Source organism: Oryctolagus cuniculus, chromosome 18 (assembly GCF_051225735.1).
Source record: "Oryctolagus cuniculus isolate XC-2025 breed Fujian yellow rabbit chromosome 18, ASM5122573v1, whole genome shotgun sequence".
NCBI lineage: Eukaryota > Metazoa > Chordata > Mammalia > Lagomorpha > Leporidae > Oryctolagus > Oryctolagus cuniculus.
Genome location: NC_142884.1, coordinates 78,386,107 through 78,404,399, shown reverse-complemented (window position 1 = coordinate 78,404,399; position 18,293 = coordinate 78,386,107). Strand labels below are relative to the sequence as shown.

Genomic DNA, 18,293 nt, shown 5'->3' with positions numbered 1-18,293 from the left:
CGCTGCTGGTGGGAAAGGAAAATGGGGAAGCCGCAGTGGACAACAGCCCACACGTCCCCAGGGGTGAGCCAAGAGCCACCACGTGACCCTGCAGCTCTGCGCCTGGCTGTACCCCGAGAGGACACCCACACGTGAAGGTGTGCACAACGTTTGCGGCAGCATTTTCCATGAAAGCGAAGAAGTCAAAAGAAGCTACACGTCTACCGATTAACGGATAAGCGAACGTAATCCATCCATACTGTGGAACAGGACCGAGCCATGACGGGGTGGAGCCCTGACACATCCAATGTGGTGAACCTCGAAAACACAACGCTGGGTGAAGGAGGCCGGGCAGAGGGACATGTCAGGGCTGACTCCTGCGTGAAACGTCCCTCGCAGGCAAAGCCCTAGAGTTGGAAACTGAAGTGATGGTGGCCAGGGCTGGGGGCTCTGAGAGAAGAGGCCTGGCTGCCTGCTAGACCCAGGGTGTCCTGAAGAGAGATCCTCACTTCCATCGCACCTCTGAAGACAACCAGCCCCTTGCACTGCGCCTGGCTCCTGCCACACCTGAGCAGAACACCCCCCCCCCCCACTGCACACGTGTGACGGGGGAGCTGTGTGACATGAAGTCAGCCCCCAGCAAAGCTGCCATCTGAAGACAGCTGGTAGAGAGCGACGTGTGTTCCCGCTGAGCGGCAGAGGCAGGACGTGAACTCAGCATCCAAGGCCAGAGGCCTCAGGGTGGGCCCTGCACCCTCCTTGTCCTCACTGCCCTCACTCTGCATCTCCTCCGCGGTGCTGCGGCCTCTGTCTGGTGAGGCGGCCACCAGCCTGCGGCACTGGCACCGCTCCCTTTGCCTGCGGCACTGGCACCGCTCCCTTTGCCAGCCACGCAGGCCAGAACCCACGTGCCGACCTGATCCACAGCACGCTGTGTCTGCACACAGCTGCCACGGAGCGCTAGTGAGTGCAGCCTGCGGGCAGGGCCGGCAGCCCTGGGGGGACACCTGCTTCCAGCCCGGCTGGGCTTCTTGGCCACCTGCCCACTCAGTCACTCAACAAGCATGGGTCACCATGGTGGTGGTCGCAAGAGACAAAAACAGGGTTGGCCTCAGGGAGCCCGCGTGACAGCAGCTGTAACCAGCTCTTATTGACAGGGACCATGCAGCCCTGTGTGCTTCTCGCTGGGCCTGGGTCCTCGTGGGAGAATGTGGCTGGGGAGCTGCGAGGACCGGACGAGGAACCAAGAGGCCGCAGCAGAGAGTGAGCAGCCCCCGTCTGCCCTCGGCTCCTCCCCAGGGGGCGTCAGCAGAAGCAGAGGGAGAGGTACAGCCTAAAACCACAGAGCAACTGCTTGGGTCTCACTGCTGAATTTTCATGGCTTTCCCCAGATACGAAGAGCACCAGCCTCAGCCGTCCACGTGGGCAGCAGCGGGGTCCCTGGCCCAACCCGGAGCCAGGCAGCTGCAGGCACATGTGGCCAGATGAAGCCTCCTCATCTCTGGGCCCCAGGGACTCCGGAGCTAGCCCCAGGGCCCTGGGTGCGCTGTAGGAGGAAAACCCGCCCCTTCAGGTCCTGCACAGTCACCCGACGCCCTCGTGGAGCAGGACGCTGCGTCTGAGGAGAATCTGAACCTCGCGTGTCTACGCCTGAGTCACAGCACAGTCACAGACACTGCCTACCTGCACATCCGTCCCAGCTGGGCCAAAGCTGGGGCTGTCCTGGCTCACGTCGTGGTCCTGGATCTGTCACCTGGGCCGGCTGCCCACAAGCAAGCTGCACAAAATGCAAAAAGTAAAATATGGTTTTAAAAAAACCGTTGAAGCTGAGGTAAGCAGGCTGCAAAGAACGGCAGGGCCGGGACCCAGGCGGAGCAGCAAGTCCAGGGGCTGGCTGGGGGCCCTCCCCACACCGGGCCCCTTGGAGGAGGGTGGAGGCAGCCAGATGCCAATGCTAGGAGGGGCACCAGAAGGCGGCAGAGCTGAGCCAGGTGGCAGGCCTGCCGCAGTGGGGAGGAGCGCAGCTGGGCTAGCAGCCCTGACCCGTACTCCTCAAGGAAAGGGCGGGCCAGCCCCGAAGGAGCGGGGACCTGGCTCTGCACCCCACACAGAAGATGAGGTGCAGCTGAAGCTGGGGTCACACAGAGCCCGCCCAGCAGGCCAGGACACCAGCCTGACCTGGCACTGGGGCCGCAGACAGGAGCGGCTTGACCATCTGTCAGAACCTCTGCTCCCCAGGGTGCCAGGGTTCAGTGAGGGTGAGACAATGGCAGGAGGAAGCCTGCAGGGGGCCCCAGCATCCACACCCACGCTCCCTGCTGGGAACAAGGGGCTCCTCCCCTCCCCTCTTGGACTTGGCTGACCTGCCCTGGGGGAGGATCGAGGCCCTTCTTTCTCCAGGTCGTGAAGGCACAGCTGTCAAGGGCCAGCACACTGCAGCCCACCTGGCTCCCAACCCCCCAGCCAAAAGGTGACAGTGAGGGGCCAGCGCTGTGGCACAGTGGGTTAACGCCTTGGCCTGAAGCGCCGGCATCCCACATGGGTGCTGGTTCAAGACCCAGCTGCTCCACTCCTGATCCAGCTCTCTGCTATGGCCTGGGAAAGCAGTAGAAGATGGCCCAAGTCCTTGGGCCCCTGCACCCATGTGGGAGACCCAGAAGAAGCCCCTGGCTCATGGCTTCAGATCGGTGCAGCTCTGGCCACTGCGGCCAACTGGGGAGTGAACCAGAGGATGGAAGACCTCTCTCTCTCTCTTTCTATGCCTCTTTTCTCTCTCTGTGTAGCTCTGACTCTCAAATAAATAAATATTAAAAAAAAAAAAAAACAGGTGACAGTGAGTGGTCAGCGACGGTGCTGGCCCAGCACCCACTGCGCACTGACCATGAGCGATCAGCCACGCCACATCCTGGACCCCTAAGGCAACCTTGCGCCTTGCGCAGGCCCCCTGCTGATGCCCACATGCAATGGCACAGAAGAGGCGCCCAGGCTTCCAGCCTCAGAGGACCAGGAGTTGCCTGCTCCACCAGGTAGCACAGGCTACCGGCACCTGGGAAAACACCTCGGCCCACAGCAGACACTGACACAGAGCACATCTGTCTTCTCTCAGCGCCAGATCTGTGCTCAGCAAAGCCACACCAGGAGGGGCTGCGAGACACCAACCACCTTAACAGACGTCTGACAGCACAGGCACCCGGGCAGCGATCGCACTCCTGGCCAGGGGAGGCTGCACAGGTGGGCAGTGCTCCCCAGCGTGGGGATCGTGGAGAGCAGTCCCCCACCTAAATCCTGGGGTTCATTTTCACCATGGAGCCCCACCACAGCACAAAAGCTCAGCCCACACAGGGAGGAGCAGGTGCCAGTCCCGTGTGGTGTGGAAGCCACACAGGATGGGAGGGAACGGGTGGAGCGAGGGAGGCCGCTCTGCTGAGGCCCTCTGGGCCCTGGGGTCTCCGTCTACAGCCCGTAGTCACCCCTGCCAGCCAGGGCTTTGTCTCCTACAGGGGCCCTAGTGTGTCAGGACGTTCTGGGCATCACCATACTGCCTCGGCCACTCTTGTTCTGGTTTGCCCAGGATACCTCACTGGGCTAGGGCCCAAGGTGATATTGTGGCCTCTTATGCAGGGATGAAGAGAAAAGTGGATGGGCCAGTGCTGGGATGTGGCGGGTAAAGCCACTGCCTATGATGCCCACATCCCACGTAGGCACTGGTTCATGTCCTGGCTAATCCACTTCCCATCCAGTTCCCTGCAAATAGCCTGGGAAAGCAGCCAAAGATGGCCTGAGCGCTTGGGCCCCTGTGCCCACATAGGAGACCAGGATAAAGCTCCTGGCTTCCACCTGGCCTAGCACTGACCATTGCAGCCACCAGGGGAGTAAGCCAACAGATGGAAATCTCTGTCTCTCCCTCTATGTAACTCTTTCAAGCAAATAAATAAATCTTAAAACAACAACAATAAAAGCCAAGAGAAGCATGGAGCCCTGTGTAGGGAGATGCCGAAGGGAGCGCTCAGATGGGAGACACCTGGTATCCTCTGAATCCACACAGGGGCCCAGTGCCCTCGTGACCACAGTAAAGACTAGGTCACGAGCTGGGGCCCTGGCCCGGTGGGACTGGACCAGAGTCCCAGCCGGACAGAGGAAGAGACAGCAGGCCATTGTTGCACAGGTGTGTGGGGCGACCAAGTGAGGACGCAGGGAGCAGACGCTGTGTACAAGCTGCTGGGACGCGGCTCAGAAGCAGCCCTGCCCTGCGACTGTGGACTTCTAGCCCCCAGATCTGGGACGAGCAGGTTCCTGCCAGGCCCCTGTGGCCCAGGGAACTCTTCCACCTGGCAACCTTGCCAGGGGCAGCCATGACCTCCATCCCAGACCTCGCCCCACACAAGCCAACATCAAGGAGAACCTCACCCTGTCATGGGGGAGAACTATCCCTGCCACTCAGAAAGAGGGCACGGGGACAACCTCGCTCTCTCGTCACTCAAGGCCACCAATACCACACCCCCACCTTGTTCTCCCAAACCCCAGGCAGCCACGGGACTCAGAGGCGCCGGCCTTGCAGGAACAGGGGGATCAACCAGGTCAGCCTGGGACTTTGCACATCAGGGGCTCAGAGAGTGCAGAGTGGGGGTCCGGCACCTCCACTGCCCCCATGGAGGGGAGAGCCCACCCTGGCAGGAGCCCGTGTGTGCTCAGGCATTCGGCTCCTTCACCCCGGGGGGCAGAAGGGCTGGACTGTGACGCCCTGTCCAGCCCGTGCCAGGCACCCTGCACTCCTCTTCTCCCCGCCCCTTCTTGAAGCCCGCCCCAGCCGCGAGGGCGAGCTGGGAACGGCGTTTGGAGTGGATCCCCTTGACAGGAACTGGCCCCAGCTCCAAGACCGTTGCTGGAAACAAAAATGGTTTAAGTCTGGTGTGTATCGTGATCGCCACGGGGCCGGCCTCTGCCAGCTCTGTGTGTGGGTCGTCAGGATCTGGGAGTTGCCAGAAGTGACTTTTTCTTTGGAAAGCGAGCTCTTTTCAGGGGAAAGAAGAGATTTATCAATTAAAAAAAGAAAAGAGAAAAGAAGGGAGGAAGGAAGAGAGAGAGAGAGAAGACAAGACCCTGGTGGAGGTTAACGCTTTCCCAGTGAGCCCAAGTTCAGGGATGAGCGGTGTAGAGCTGGCCGTGAGCCTCCGCCGCACCTGGGCCGGCCCCGATGGCCAGGAGCAGAGCAGCAGGGGCACTGCCCGCACAGGTATCCAGCAGGCAGGCGGAGCTCTGGCGTGGGTCCTGGTCGGGAGGGCGGCCGACCCCACACTGCCCTGCCCTGCCCATTGCTGAGCCCATGCTGCGCAGCGGGAACCTGCGGTCGGCTGCTCACGCCTGTGGGAGATTTTTCCAGTGCCGGAGCCCAGCTCAGGGCTGCACACGAGCGCCAGCACAAGGCAGGGCTGGAATGGACTCGCAGCCAAACGGCGATTTTTTTTCAACGCATTTTAGAATGAAATCCCGGCTTTGCTGAGTTCTCAGAACTGTTTTTCCACTGAAGTCTAAGATGCCTGCCCCTCTCCAGAGGAAGGCCCCGTGCTGGCACAGGGAGTCAGCCCCTCCACGGACACGTCCCCTGCACCAGGACTCGCTGATCGAGTCGCATCTCCCACTTGTCCTGCTGTCCAGGAGCCCATGCTGTCTCCTGCAGCAACTTCCAGGCTTCACTGTCATCAGCACGTGGACATGGGTGCTAAGGTGACATGACAGTCAGTGGTGGCGCCCCCCAAGCTCAGCCTGGTTTCCTGGGAACCACGGTTTGCAGTTCAGACAGGTCCCTCTCACCCAGCACGTCAGGTTCCAGGGACCTGCTTTCCACGCCCCTGGGAGTACAGAGGGGGCTGGTTTGCTTGAAGAACTGTCACCCTATCAAACATCAGTGCCAGGGCCGGCGTGGTGACACAGCGGGTTAGGCTGCCTCCTGCAATACTGGCATCCCACGTGAGTACCAGCTCAAGTCCCAGCCGCTCTGCTCCCAATCCAGGCCCCTGTCAGTGCATCTGTGTCAGGCAGACAGCAAGAAGGAGCCGGGGCCTGGGGGTGAGGGGGAGCGAGTGTGGGATGGGGGTGAGAAGGTTCTGGAAACACACGTACAGCAGTGTGACCGCTCAGAGCGGCCGCCCTGCGCCCTGCACGGTGGTGAGGACGTCCCCGGGGCGGGGATGCACCCTGAGCTCTCACATCCACAAGGCAAGCAACTGAGCTCGCACACAGAAGCCTGAGCCCTGAGCCCCGTGCATCCAGACCCTCCCGAGAAAACCCGTCAAAGTTGGGCCCGGAAGCCCCCAAACAGGACGCCCTAGCATGGACTGCATCCTGCTCACCCTAGGCAGGGGTCTCACTGTGTGGTCTGAAGACCACCTGCAGCACGGACGTCTGGGACTGGCCACAGGGCAGATTCCTGGGCGCCATTCCAGGCACTTTCCCTCAGCCGGAGGTGGGGGCCGGGGCCGGGGCCGCCACGATCCACACTCCCCCAGCACCTGGGGATGCTCTGCCCACTCAGATCAGAGGACATCGCAGGCACTTCATGCGTGCCCCAGGTGCTGGGGGCCAGCCCTGAGAGCAGCCTCCACACCAAAACCCACTCGTGTCAGTCATGACCTCAGCGGACACTCGCCATTTTGTAATGCCCTGTGAGAACCTCTCCAAACGGTGCTCACCCAGAAGCACCCCCAACAGGCACACACACGCCGCTGGGGTCCCAGGGGAGAGCCGTGAACCCACATTCACTTCCAGGGCACCGAGCTGGTGCTGGACAGCGTGCCAGCTACGGTGGCCCAGTCACAGGCAGGCTCCCCCTGGTGAGGGAGATGGGGGTTTAGGCTCCAGAGCGGGGTCCTCCTGAGCTGCAAGCCCCAGAAAGGAGTGGGCAGCACGGCACCAGCCTCAAGCTCTTGCTGGCCAAGCCCCGGCAGGGCCCTCTCCTTGTCCCCATATCTCCCTTTGCTGGGCTGTCCAGACTCAGAACCCACATTCCAGTCCCTGGTGTCGGATCTCCTGTCTCCAACACGCAGAGAGCAAGTAACTGGTGGGGGTCCCCTGGGGGACATGAGGGCTGGGGCGCCACCGCCACCACCAGCCCTGGCCCCAGGCGTGCCTCCAGATACACACAGAGGGGACAGAGCAAAGCAGGTCCTCGGACGAGGGTGCCAGCATGGTCACCGGGAGATTCTGTAATCACTGTCATGAATCAGTGAATGGTCTGAGACCCAGCAATGTGCTGAGGGCTGTGCCCTGCCCCACAGTCCCAGGTGTGCGAAAGGCAACAGGGACAGAGCGAGGCCGAAGGCAGCCAAGCCCTCCGCACCTGGAGCAAAGAGCTGGCAGGCGGGGCTGCGAGGGGCACACAGGGGTTCACTGGCAGTTCCCTGTCCCATTTTCCGAGGAGGAACTCAGGAGTCAGAAAGCATGTCAGGTGAAGGCCGGGCTGGGGGCTGGGGACTGGGGCCCAGCACCCAGCACAGTCAGGGTAAGACCACCTGACAGTGGGGGCCTCTCGCTGCTTTGGGATGGAGCACGAGACACACCCTCCTGTGGCACAGCCTCGCAAAGGTGGGGACGGGCAGCACGGTGAGGGAGGGCAGCCAAGTCGGCAGGGGCCGCCACAGGGAGACGGGCGGGAGACGGGATTTGACAAGCAGCATCTGCCACGAGACAGGCGCCGAAGCCTGCAGATAAGGGGCGCTTGGATGGCTTCGGTCTATTCCATGAAAATGAGCCGTCTCCCCACACTGCTGCTGATGCCGAGCGGTTATCTGCCAAGCGAGGCCAGGGCTGTGGACAGGGTCCATTGTGTGGCCTCCACACACCCTTCCAGGAACAGCAGAAAAGACAGGCCTGGCTGCCGCCCTTCCCAGACAACGTTCCAGAATGCTGCTCCTTTGGCGACAAGGGGTAGCGAGGTCCAGATGTGGGTGTCGGGAGGCCTGGGGTGACCTTGGAGCAAAGACTTCTCCTTCTATGAGCTCAGTTTCCATCTCTGAAAAACGACCAAAGAATCATGTCTGGCCCCGCCTGACCCCATGGGGGAAACCACCAGGGTTGGAGTTTAAAAAATGAGCAAGTGAGAAGGAATGTAGGGAGGGCGTGACCCCGTGCTGCAGCGACGGAAGCCACAGCCTGGCAGCAAGCAGCCCTGTCCCACATAGCCGCTGCCAGGGCCACTTGGAGCACCTGCAGCACCAGGTCCTGACAGCCCTGGGGACTGGCAGGGACCAGGAGCCTGCAGGACACACAGGGGCCCTGCCCCACGCCTGTCAGGAGACATCCACCTAAGCCCTGTGCCCCCTACCAGCCAAATATCCAGGTGCCCACAGGCCAGGCCAGGTGCCCACAGCAGGCTCACAGCCACACTGAGGGCCACCTGAGTCCATGGGCGGGGCCCCACCCACGCCTGGACACGTGGAGAAGGGCTCGCCTGTCTCAGGCATAGCCGTGCTCTGGAGCTGGGAAAGTGGAGAAAGGTCTCCAAGGAGCCACGAGCCGGACACGTGCAGGCCTCAGTGGGCCACCTCCATCGCCCTGCAGCCCACGTCTCCCACCACTCACAGCCTCCTTCCTGAGTCACGGGGTCCTCACAAGTGGCAGGGGGTAGCAGCTGGAAACCAGGGGTCCAGGAAGCCCCCACAGGAGACCCCACAGCAGGCAGAGAAAGTCTGCGCCCACTTCCAGGGCCTTACGGGTGTTAGGAACACAGATCGGTCCATGGGCAGAGACGGCAGCTCCTGGCAGCCACCAAGTGTAGGGAGGGCAGGGGTCCATGCAACCCCGGGTGTCTGACCCTGAGCCCTCCTCCCTCCTGCAAGGGAGAGGCAGGGACAAGAGGGGCGCTGGGGGTGCATCTCACCTGCTCATAGCAGGCTAGGCTCAGACCATGAGGGGCAAACGAGCTGTTGCCGAGGGGCCCCTGTGACCTCTCCACTTCCCCTTACCCAAAGCCCCTGGCCCACCTCTCAGCCCTGGCCAGGGTTTCCTGCTACCCAGCTAGGGACTTGGAACCCATGGCCTGAAGTTGAGAGGGTCCCAGGCCCCTGGGGCAGTGCCCAGAGCCCAGCAAGATCCCCAGTACGGGGCTACCCTGCAGCGACGTCACAGTGGCTGCCACGGCACACACGTGCTCTGCCGGTCCTGACTGGGGCCCACAGGGCTCAGGGCAGGTGCACAGGCTTCTCCTTCCTGGAGGCTGCAGGGGGATCCCCGCTGTGCCTGGGTGGTGAGGAGCTTCCGGGTGTGGCCAGCATGGGTATCACCACCCCCTTACACTCCTGCCTCCTCCTCTGCAGCCCCCGTGGCCACAGACAGCCCAGGCACTGCCCGACTCAGGGGCCCTCGTCCCTTGGCACAGTCCTGTTTGCTTCCTCACACCAGGGCATCCCCCAGGCTCCTGCCTCCTGTGCAAGAGTCTGTCATGGGTGGGGACCACCCCTCTCCTGCAGCTAGGCTGGGGAGGGGGGCAATGAGTCACCTCCGCCCCCAGCGCAAGCCCAGAGTGGACAGCAGGGAAGAGCTGGGCCCTCCCTGCAGAGAGGGCGGTGAGTGACAGGGGCCCAAACCCCTCCTGAACTTATCTAGCACCCAGGAGGACCCTGGTCACGGGGAAGGAGACTGCCAGCCTGCTGCTGCCACACCCACACACTGATAATGCTCACACACTCACACAACACTCACATTACACACACACACATACAGATAACACTCACTCACATACAAAATACACATAACACACTCAACACTCATACAACATAATCACACATGAAACAGTACTCACAACACAACCACACACTCACATACCCAACACACACGCACCACTCACATATACCCAACACACTCAACACTCACATTCATACATGGTCAATGTACACTCAACATATATACATGGAACACTCACACACATATGTGTGCACTCACCCCACACATATACACATGCACACTCACACCCATGCATGCATACACTCACACATACACACTCACCCCACACATATACACTCACACACGCACACTCACACACCCATGCATGCACAGACACACATACACACTCACCCCACACATATACACTCACACGTGCACACTCACACACCCATGCATGCATATACTCACATGTACACACTCACCCCACACATATACACTCACACGTGCACACTCACACACCCATGCATGCATATACTCACATGTACACACTCACCCCACACATATACACTCACACGTGCACACTCACACACCCATGCATGCACACTCACACATGTACACTCATACATCTATGTATGCATATACACTCACACATGCACACACTCACCCCACACATATATACACATGCACACTCACACACCCATGTATGCATATACTCACACATGCACACACTTACCCCACATATATACTTATGCGCTCACACACCCATGCATGTATATACACTCACATGCACACACTCACTCCATATACACATGCACACTCACACACCCATGTGTGCATATACTCACACATGCACACACTTATCCCATATATACACATGCACTCACACACCCATGTGTGCACATTCACACATGCACACTCACACACCCATGCATGCATATACACTCACATGCACACACTCACTCCATATACACATGCACACTCACACACCCATGCGTGCATATATACCCACACATGCACACACCCACTCCACACATACACACATGCACACTCACACACATGCATGCATAGACACTCACACATACACATACTTATCCTCACGCACACTCACATACACACACCCATGCATGCATGTGCTCACACACGCACTCACAGCCACATTTTCATGCCCGCCCTACAACTCGGGTCACCATGACTGTGGGTCGGGGGTGGTGAACGGGGGCATCTGATGTGTGAGGAGGCTCAGCTGGGTCATCAGCACGGGCAGTTGGAGGCACAGGTTTGAGTGTGCCCACCATGTGCCAAGACCAACCGATGAGCAGCCAGGCCCAGCCCAGGTGCAGGGCACGCGAACCATGATGGATGCAGCTGCCACCCCGTTCGCTGGCCTCTGAGACGCACACACTCTCGACGCACATACCCAATACATTCAGTACTCACACAATGGTGACACACACCCAACACACTCAGCACCCACACTCTCTCAACGCTCAATACTCACCACACACTCATACACACTCACAACACTCACACACTCATGGCTGGGCTTGCACCACCTGCCCGCACACCAAGAGAGGGCACGCACCAGGATGGCTTGCCCTGGGCCAGCAGCCCAGCAGGAGCCTGCAGAGGCCGTGGCCGAGCTGGCGCTGCCGGACGTGCAGGTGTCATGTCTGAGGAGCACTTGGGATCTGGAGTCCATTGTGGACAACAAATTTAAAACAAAATCCAGTACAGCCCAGGGCAGGAGGAGGCCGTGTGTGGGCTGAGGCGCTGCAGGCGTGGCCGCCTCTGAGCTTACGCTGAGCGAGCACTTGCCGATCGCAGGCTCACGCTGGCCCCGAGAGTCACCCTCCCTGGGCTAAGACATCACATCCCCACTCTTCAGAAACACAGCAACAGCACCGACTTATGCCTGAGGAGGGGACTCCAGGTAAACAGGGACGCACGCCCTGCCGCACGGCCCAGTGCCTGGGCCTTGTACTTCATTCTCTGAGGCAACAGGACGAGGACGTCTTGCCTTCTTGCTGTAACGCAGGGTTTCTTGGGGCCACAGAGGGTCATCGCAGGAGAGAATGCAGGACTCTCACACTGGAAAATTACCCCCCAACATCTCACATGCAGCACCCGGCACATCCGTTACGCAGCAAACACACCTCCCAAGGCAAAACAAAGCCTGGCCATGACGTGCGCGCACCAGAGGAGAGGCAGCTGGTGTCCATCCTGCATGGCCCTTATCCTCCCACGGCCTCGCAACAGCACAGCGGAGCACTGGGTGGGCGCTCGCAAACATGACAGCGGCACCGTGACCCACCACTGGCAGCTGGCGTGCAGCCACTGAAGCTGAACATGACTCGACCCGCAGACACCTCTGCAGCTGGCAGTGCACGGAAGCTCCCTGGGGACACGAGCCCTGTCCCAGACCACCCAGAGAGCTGGAGGCTAAGTGCGTGTGTGTGTGCACGCGCTGCCCTCACTCCACTCCTAGAGACAAGGGCACCAACTCCAGATTCCAGGCACTGGGGTCTGGGCTGGAGCTCAGGAGGACCCAGGTGTCCAGTCTCCCTACCCAGCAGCTGTCCCCTCAAACAACTGGGTCTTGGACCTGACGCACGGCAGCACCTGCAGGTTGTGGACTCGCCTCCCCACCCCCACCTCTCGCCCTCCCCTGCTGACCCAGCACATCTGCACTCTCGTCAGGGGCCACAGAACTCGCATTCCATTGCGGACAACAAATTTAAAACAAAAATGTACAGACAGAACTCAAAGGCAGGGGGCCGGTGATGCAGGAGGTCACGTCACTGCGACACCAGACCCCACGTGGGCGCCAGTTCAAGGTCTGGCTGCTCTACTTCACATCCAGCTCCCTGCTAGCACACCTGAGCACTGGCTGGGCCCCGCAACGTGGGAGCTCCAGGCTCGGGCTTCGCCCTGGCCCAGCCCCAGCTGTTGCAGCCATTTGGGGAATAAACCAGCGGATGGAAGATCTCTCCCTCTCCCTGTCACTCTGCCTTTCAAACAAATACATAAATCTCACACATGAGGTCTTCAGCAAGTTCCCAGGAAAGCCCACAGCAAAGTTAGCTGCCCTTTCAGCCCACTGTAGCTGACCACCTCGGCCCCGCCTCCCTGCTGCACCACTCCCCTCCCCCGCACCATGCCCTCGCTGCACCCTCCCCCATCCGCCACCCACTGCCCAGGCGACAGCTCACTGCAAACATCACTGCAGAGAGAATGTTCCAGCACACTGCCTGCCGTGCCTCCACCGTCACACGTCTGTTGGAACTCAACTCCTGAACGGGCACTGGAGGCTCAGCCAGGAAAGCATTCTTCTCTCGAACACGTCTGTTCCCGCGCTCACCACACGTCAGTGCCCGGGCGGTAGCGCCGTCCTCGGGTGCCGTCTCCCCACCTTGCAGTGAGGCTGAGAACCCCTTAGGCAGACGGTGCCAATGGCACACAACAGCGGCCTCCTGGACGCACCGGAACACGTGGCCCCAGGTAGGCCAAACTGCCGTCCTCTGCATAAAGGGCGTGTTCTAGCGTGTCCCATTTCCCCGCCACCTGCCCAGGCACTCGAATACCGTAATCCACCTGGTGTGCACCTGCTTCGAGGGCGGCCTCCCCTGGGAGCCGCGGTGTGCCTCACGGTCCCCCGCAAGTGACAGTCCACGAACACTGCGGCTCCTCGGGGCGAGGGCAAGGACCTCTCCTCTGTCCTAGCACTTGGTCAGCTCAGCCGCCTCGTGCCTTGGCCACACACAACTCACGTTCCCCAACACCGGCACGCAAAGCTCCGTGTAGACGGCGGCACGGCTCAAACGGGCACCACTGATTGGCTGCCCACTCCTGGGGACGTCACCACCTCCGGTCTGGCCCCCCGGCTAGACACTTCTGTATCTCATTCTGCTGTTCCTCTGCACCTGCGTCTGCGATGGGTGGGAGGAGGTGGGAGGAGGGGGTCCCAGGATGAGGAGGCTCCTGGTGGCCTCGGGAACAGAAAGGCAATGACACCACAGAAATGGCAGCAGGCCTGTGGCCACTGTGCACTTCACAGATATGACGGTCAGTCACATCTGCCACAGAGAGCCACGTCAGCCAGAGCCACGTCTGCCACAGGGGTGTCTCACAGGGACCACGTCTGCCACAGCCCGTCTGCCACAGGGCTGTCTCACGGGGACCACGTCTGACACAGGGCTGTCCCACAGGGACCACATCTGCCATAAGGGTGTCTCACGGGGACCACTTCTGACATGGGGGTGTCTCACAGGGATGTCTGACACAGGGGTGTCTCACGGGGGCCACGCCTGACACGGGGGTGTCTCACGGGGGCCACGTCTGACACGGGGGTGTCTCACGGGGCCACATCAGCCATGGGGGTGTCTCACGGGGCCACATCAACCATGGGGGTGTCTCACGGGGACCACGCCTGACACGGGGGTGTCTCACGGGGGCCACGTCTGACACAGGGGTGTCTCACGGGGACCAAGCCTGACATGGGGGTGTCTCACGGGGGCCACGTCTGACACGGGGGTGTCTCACGGGGGCCACGCCTGACACGGGGGTGTCTCACGGGGGCCACGTCTGACACGGGGGTGTCTCACGGGGCCACGTCAGCCACAGCCCCGTGCACGCACAGTCTGGGAGCCGCCTCAGCGACACTGCGGCGTCCACACCGCCCGGACGCGCTCACCCCCCAGAAGCTCCGGGCCGAGGAGGCGCCCCGGGCTCCCGCGTCACGGAGCAAGGATGCTCCCGTGGGAGCGGCGGGGGCACCCGAGGGCTCACGGCGCGGGAACGGCTCCGCGGGGAAACCGAGGCACAGCGCCACGACGCACCTCGCCCTCCGTCCCGCACGCGTCAGGCGCCGCCGGAAGCTGCTGGGCCCGTGCGGGCCGCCCCGCCGCGAAGACAGCGCGGCCGTGCGCAGCGTCCCGCAGGCGGGGACGGACATGCCTCGGCTTCCCTCACAGGTCCAGCGCCGCCCCAGGGCCTCCGCCGGAAGCGCGTGCCGGAAGCGCGTGCCGGAAGTGCCCGCCAGAAGCGCCCGCCGGAAGCGCGTGCTGGAAGTGCCCGCCGGAAGCGCCCGCCGGAAGTGCCCACCGGAAGTGCCCGCCGGAAGCGCCCGCCGGAAGTGCTCGGAGGTGTGCCACCCGGGACGGGCCGGGCTCGGGGATGCCCCGGGCGGCCATGCCGCTGAGAATCACGCACGCGCACTGGAGACAGACCGCAAAAGGAGCTGTGCTGACCAAAGGCTGCTCCGGACCTGGGCGTGGCAGGGCGTGGTTCCCACCCCAGCAGGGCACGGCCGGAAGTGGTCCCCGCTGCGCCCCTGAGGTCACGGTGGGGCATGGGCCCCTCCCGCCTCCCTGCAGGTTCTGGTTCCCCCCTGCCCAGGTCACAGCCGGGCATGGTCCCCCCCAGAGGTCACCTGGTGTCCGAGAGGCTGCCCTGGCCATGCCGAGTCGTGTTCTTGCTCTGGGTGGTCAGTCAGTTCCGGGGCAGGCGGCTTCCCGCTTCCCGGGCTGAGCTGGCCCACAGGGGAGGACAGACGCTGGACACAGACACTCCCCAGAGGCTCGGCCTGCGCCCCGGCACACCCAGTTAGCCTCGCTGGTTTGGGGACCGGTCTGTGGCTGAGCGGCGAGTGTGCCACCACCGGAGTGCCCGGCCCGGTGCAGAGTGTCGGTGACGCGGGTGCCGGGGGCGGGAGACCCTCCGCGCCTCGCAGCCGTGGAGCCCAACACTGCCCCGCTCTTCTCTGGCCCCTCTCAGGAGTGCAGCCCCTGCTGGGGGGCTACGTGTGCTGGGGTGGGCGCAGCAGCCGAGTGGCCCCAGCGGCTTCTCCAAATCTCAGTTTTCTCATCTGTGAATCAGGAATGTGGGGCTTCCTACACGAGGCCACCACGCCTGCCACAGAACAGGTGCTCTGTGGCCGGGGGAAGCCACCCAGGCCCACGGGACGACAGCGTGGCTCTGAGGCAGCCCCGGGGTGCGCTGTGCAGCCCTGCCAGCTCCCCAGGGGTCTCAGGACACCTAGAGAGGCTGGGCCACCGGGGAGGGCCAGAAACAGGAGGGTGGGCGGATCCCGGCCCACCCTGGCTCCGCGGGAGGCCTGCTCCGAATCCACACACCAGACACCTCCGGGTCGCTGCCCGTTTACAGTCAGGGCTGGGTGACAGCCAACGCGGGTCTCGCTGCACGGAATCAAGGCGGCCGAGCCGCTGGTTCCCCCCGGGTCTCAGGGCAGAGCCTTGCTGCCGGCCAGCTCGTGGCCAGCCTCAGTCAGCACGCCCTGCCTCCCCGGGCCCCAGGGTGACTGCCTGGGTCATCCCACCTGCTCTCCCACCCTAGGAGCCTCGGCCACACTTGCAGGTTCCGGGCTGGGGCCGGGGTGTCTCGGGGGTCATGGCTGCAGCCAAGGCTTCCCTGCACCAGAACCGGGAGATACTGTGCCGCTCTCGCAACGCCTCGGCACATCCTGGCGTCAGCGCTGCGCTCACACAGGAGCTGTGTTTGCAGAGGGAGATCCGACGTCCAGACAGCTGGGGGAGCCTTGGCGCTCGGGAAGTCACCGGCTTCCTGAGCGCTAAGTTAAGGGACCACACGCAAGCGCTGTCCATTCCCAGAGCCCTGCCGCTCCTTGCTTCACAGCCACTACTGCCGGGGTCTCAGGAGCCCCCCCCCCACGCTGCCCTCTCCCGTGCTGTCCATCCCAGTGCAAGTGGCTTCCCACCTCCCCGTCCCCATCCCCGTCCCCGACCGGCCGCCTCTCGTCTCTCCCCTCGGCCAACGCGCCTTTCATTTTAAGAATTAGCTTTCCTGCTCGCGCGAGTCCTGGCGGTTCATCTGGCGCAGCCTGTCATCAGGATTCCTTTGCTAACGAGCGACTCGGGACCTGCTGCTCCGGCTTCAGGGAGCGTCAGTTCCACGACCACGGCACCCAGTGCCTGCTCCTGGCGTGGTTCACTCCTCCAGGCGCGTCTCACGTGCCAGGCCCACGGGACTGCCCTCTGGGCGTGTCCCAGGAAGGCTGGGATGAGGACAGGTGTCCACACGCACCGGATCCTGGGTTCTGGGTGGACGGATGGACGCAGAGGTAGATGGATGATGCATGGATGGGTGGGTGATGGGTAGGTAGGGAGATGGCAGGTGGGTGGATGGACGGATGGACAGAGGGGTAGACTAAATGGATACACAGAAGGGTGGGTGGGTGTACGGAGGGACAGATGATGGAGCGGTGAGTGGATGGGAGAAGGGTGGGTGGTTCCATAGATGGGTGGGTGGCCCAGGGCTCCTGAGCCAGGAGCAATGCGGAGGGCATTTCCAGCTCCTGGGTCACACCTGCCCGTCTTGTGCCATCCAGGTCTGGTGACTGACGGGGGCCTGGGTGGCAGGGTCAGCTGCACGAGGGACCTGGAAGGCGCCTGGGCAGAGGTTCTGCGTCTGTGCCCACGCGTGGCGCTGCTTCCGCTCCACGGTCGGAGCCTGCAGGCGGCGCTGAGCCTCGCTTCACCAGAGCCGCCCCGTTCGTCCTCGAAGCAGAACCCCGCTTTGCAACCGAATTTGTCGCCATCAAGAACATTCAAAACAAGATGTGGTGGTTTTTTTTTTTTTTTTTTTTGAAGATTTATTTATTTGAAACGCAGGGTTTCAGAGAGAGAGGCAGCGACATAGTGAGAGCTTCCATCCGCTGGTTCACCCCCTAGATGGCCACAACAACCAGGACTGGACCAGGCCAAAGCCAGGAGCCAGGAACTTCTTCCTGCTCTCTCGTGTGGGTGCAGGGGCCCACGGACTCGGGCCATCTTCTGTCTCCCACGCCGTCAGCAGGGAGCTGGGTCAGAGCAGCAGCCAGGACCCGAGCCGGTGCCCACATGGGATGCCGGCACCGCGGGCAGCGGCTTCACCTGTTACACCGCAGCGCCGGCCCTGACATGTAGGTTCTCTAAACGATTCCGAAAGACCACAGAGGAACTGGTGCCGAAGCTAGGCAGCACCCTGCATGTCTGTCCTGGTTCAGACCTGGGACTGAGGTGATAGGTGAGGCGCTGGTCCCAGACCCCAGGCTCCCTGGAGGGCAGCCAGGCAGCAGACCCCTCTGGACCGTGGGCCTGGCAGAGGAGGCTAGGGTCAGTGCAGGGAAACCAGCCGGCCACACGCACCTGGCGGCAGATGGCACAGGGAGCCAGTGGCACCCCGCAGCCTGAGCCAGAGCGGGCGGGTCCTGGAGCCGGCCACGGCCTCAAGTGCCGGCAAGAGCTGAAGTCATCGCAGGGCTGGACGGCAGCGGGCGATTGCCAGGACACGCGGCTGGGGAGAGGGCAGAACCTCGCGCCCCAGGCTCTGATTCGAAGCAGATGCGGAGGCTGGAGCATCCGCAGAGGACTGCCGCCGGCAGGCTAGCCTGCCCTGTCCTCAGCTCTCCTGAAGAGGGACGCAGTGGCCGCCTGGCAAAACGTGCCAGGGCAGGCGGCCGAGGCCCCCACACCACCCGCAGGGAGGGCCACAGAGGGGACGCCTCACCATGGCCCCATCCTGGGGGCAGAGCAGGCAGGACCAGGGGAGCTCCAGCCCCCACACCCACCCCTGGAGGGAGCCGATGCCACTCTGCGGGGCCACACCCGCCCTTGACCACAAACACCGCCTCGGCCCGTCAG

General features: G+C 62.4%; 1 protein-coding gene across 2 annotated transcripts in view; it reads right to left on the bottom strand.

Moving 5' to 3' along the window:
- Positions 1–14,669, bottom strand: part of ZNF469 (zinc finger protein 469) — a 204,256-nt gene extending 189,587 nt beyond the window's left edge. For both annotated transcript variants that reach the window (XM_070061895.2, XM_070061898.2), the window contains exons 1-2: positions 14,472–14,669; positions 1,663–1,756 (exon numbers count right to left, since the gene is read on the bottom strand). The gene's annotated coding sequence lies outside the window, so the exon portion shown is untranslated. The remainder of the gene's footprint in view (positions 1–1,662; positions 1,757–14,471) is intronic.
- Positions 14,670–18,293: the final 3,624 nt, after the last annotated feature.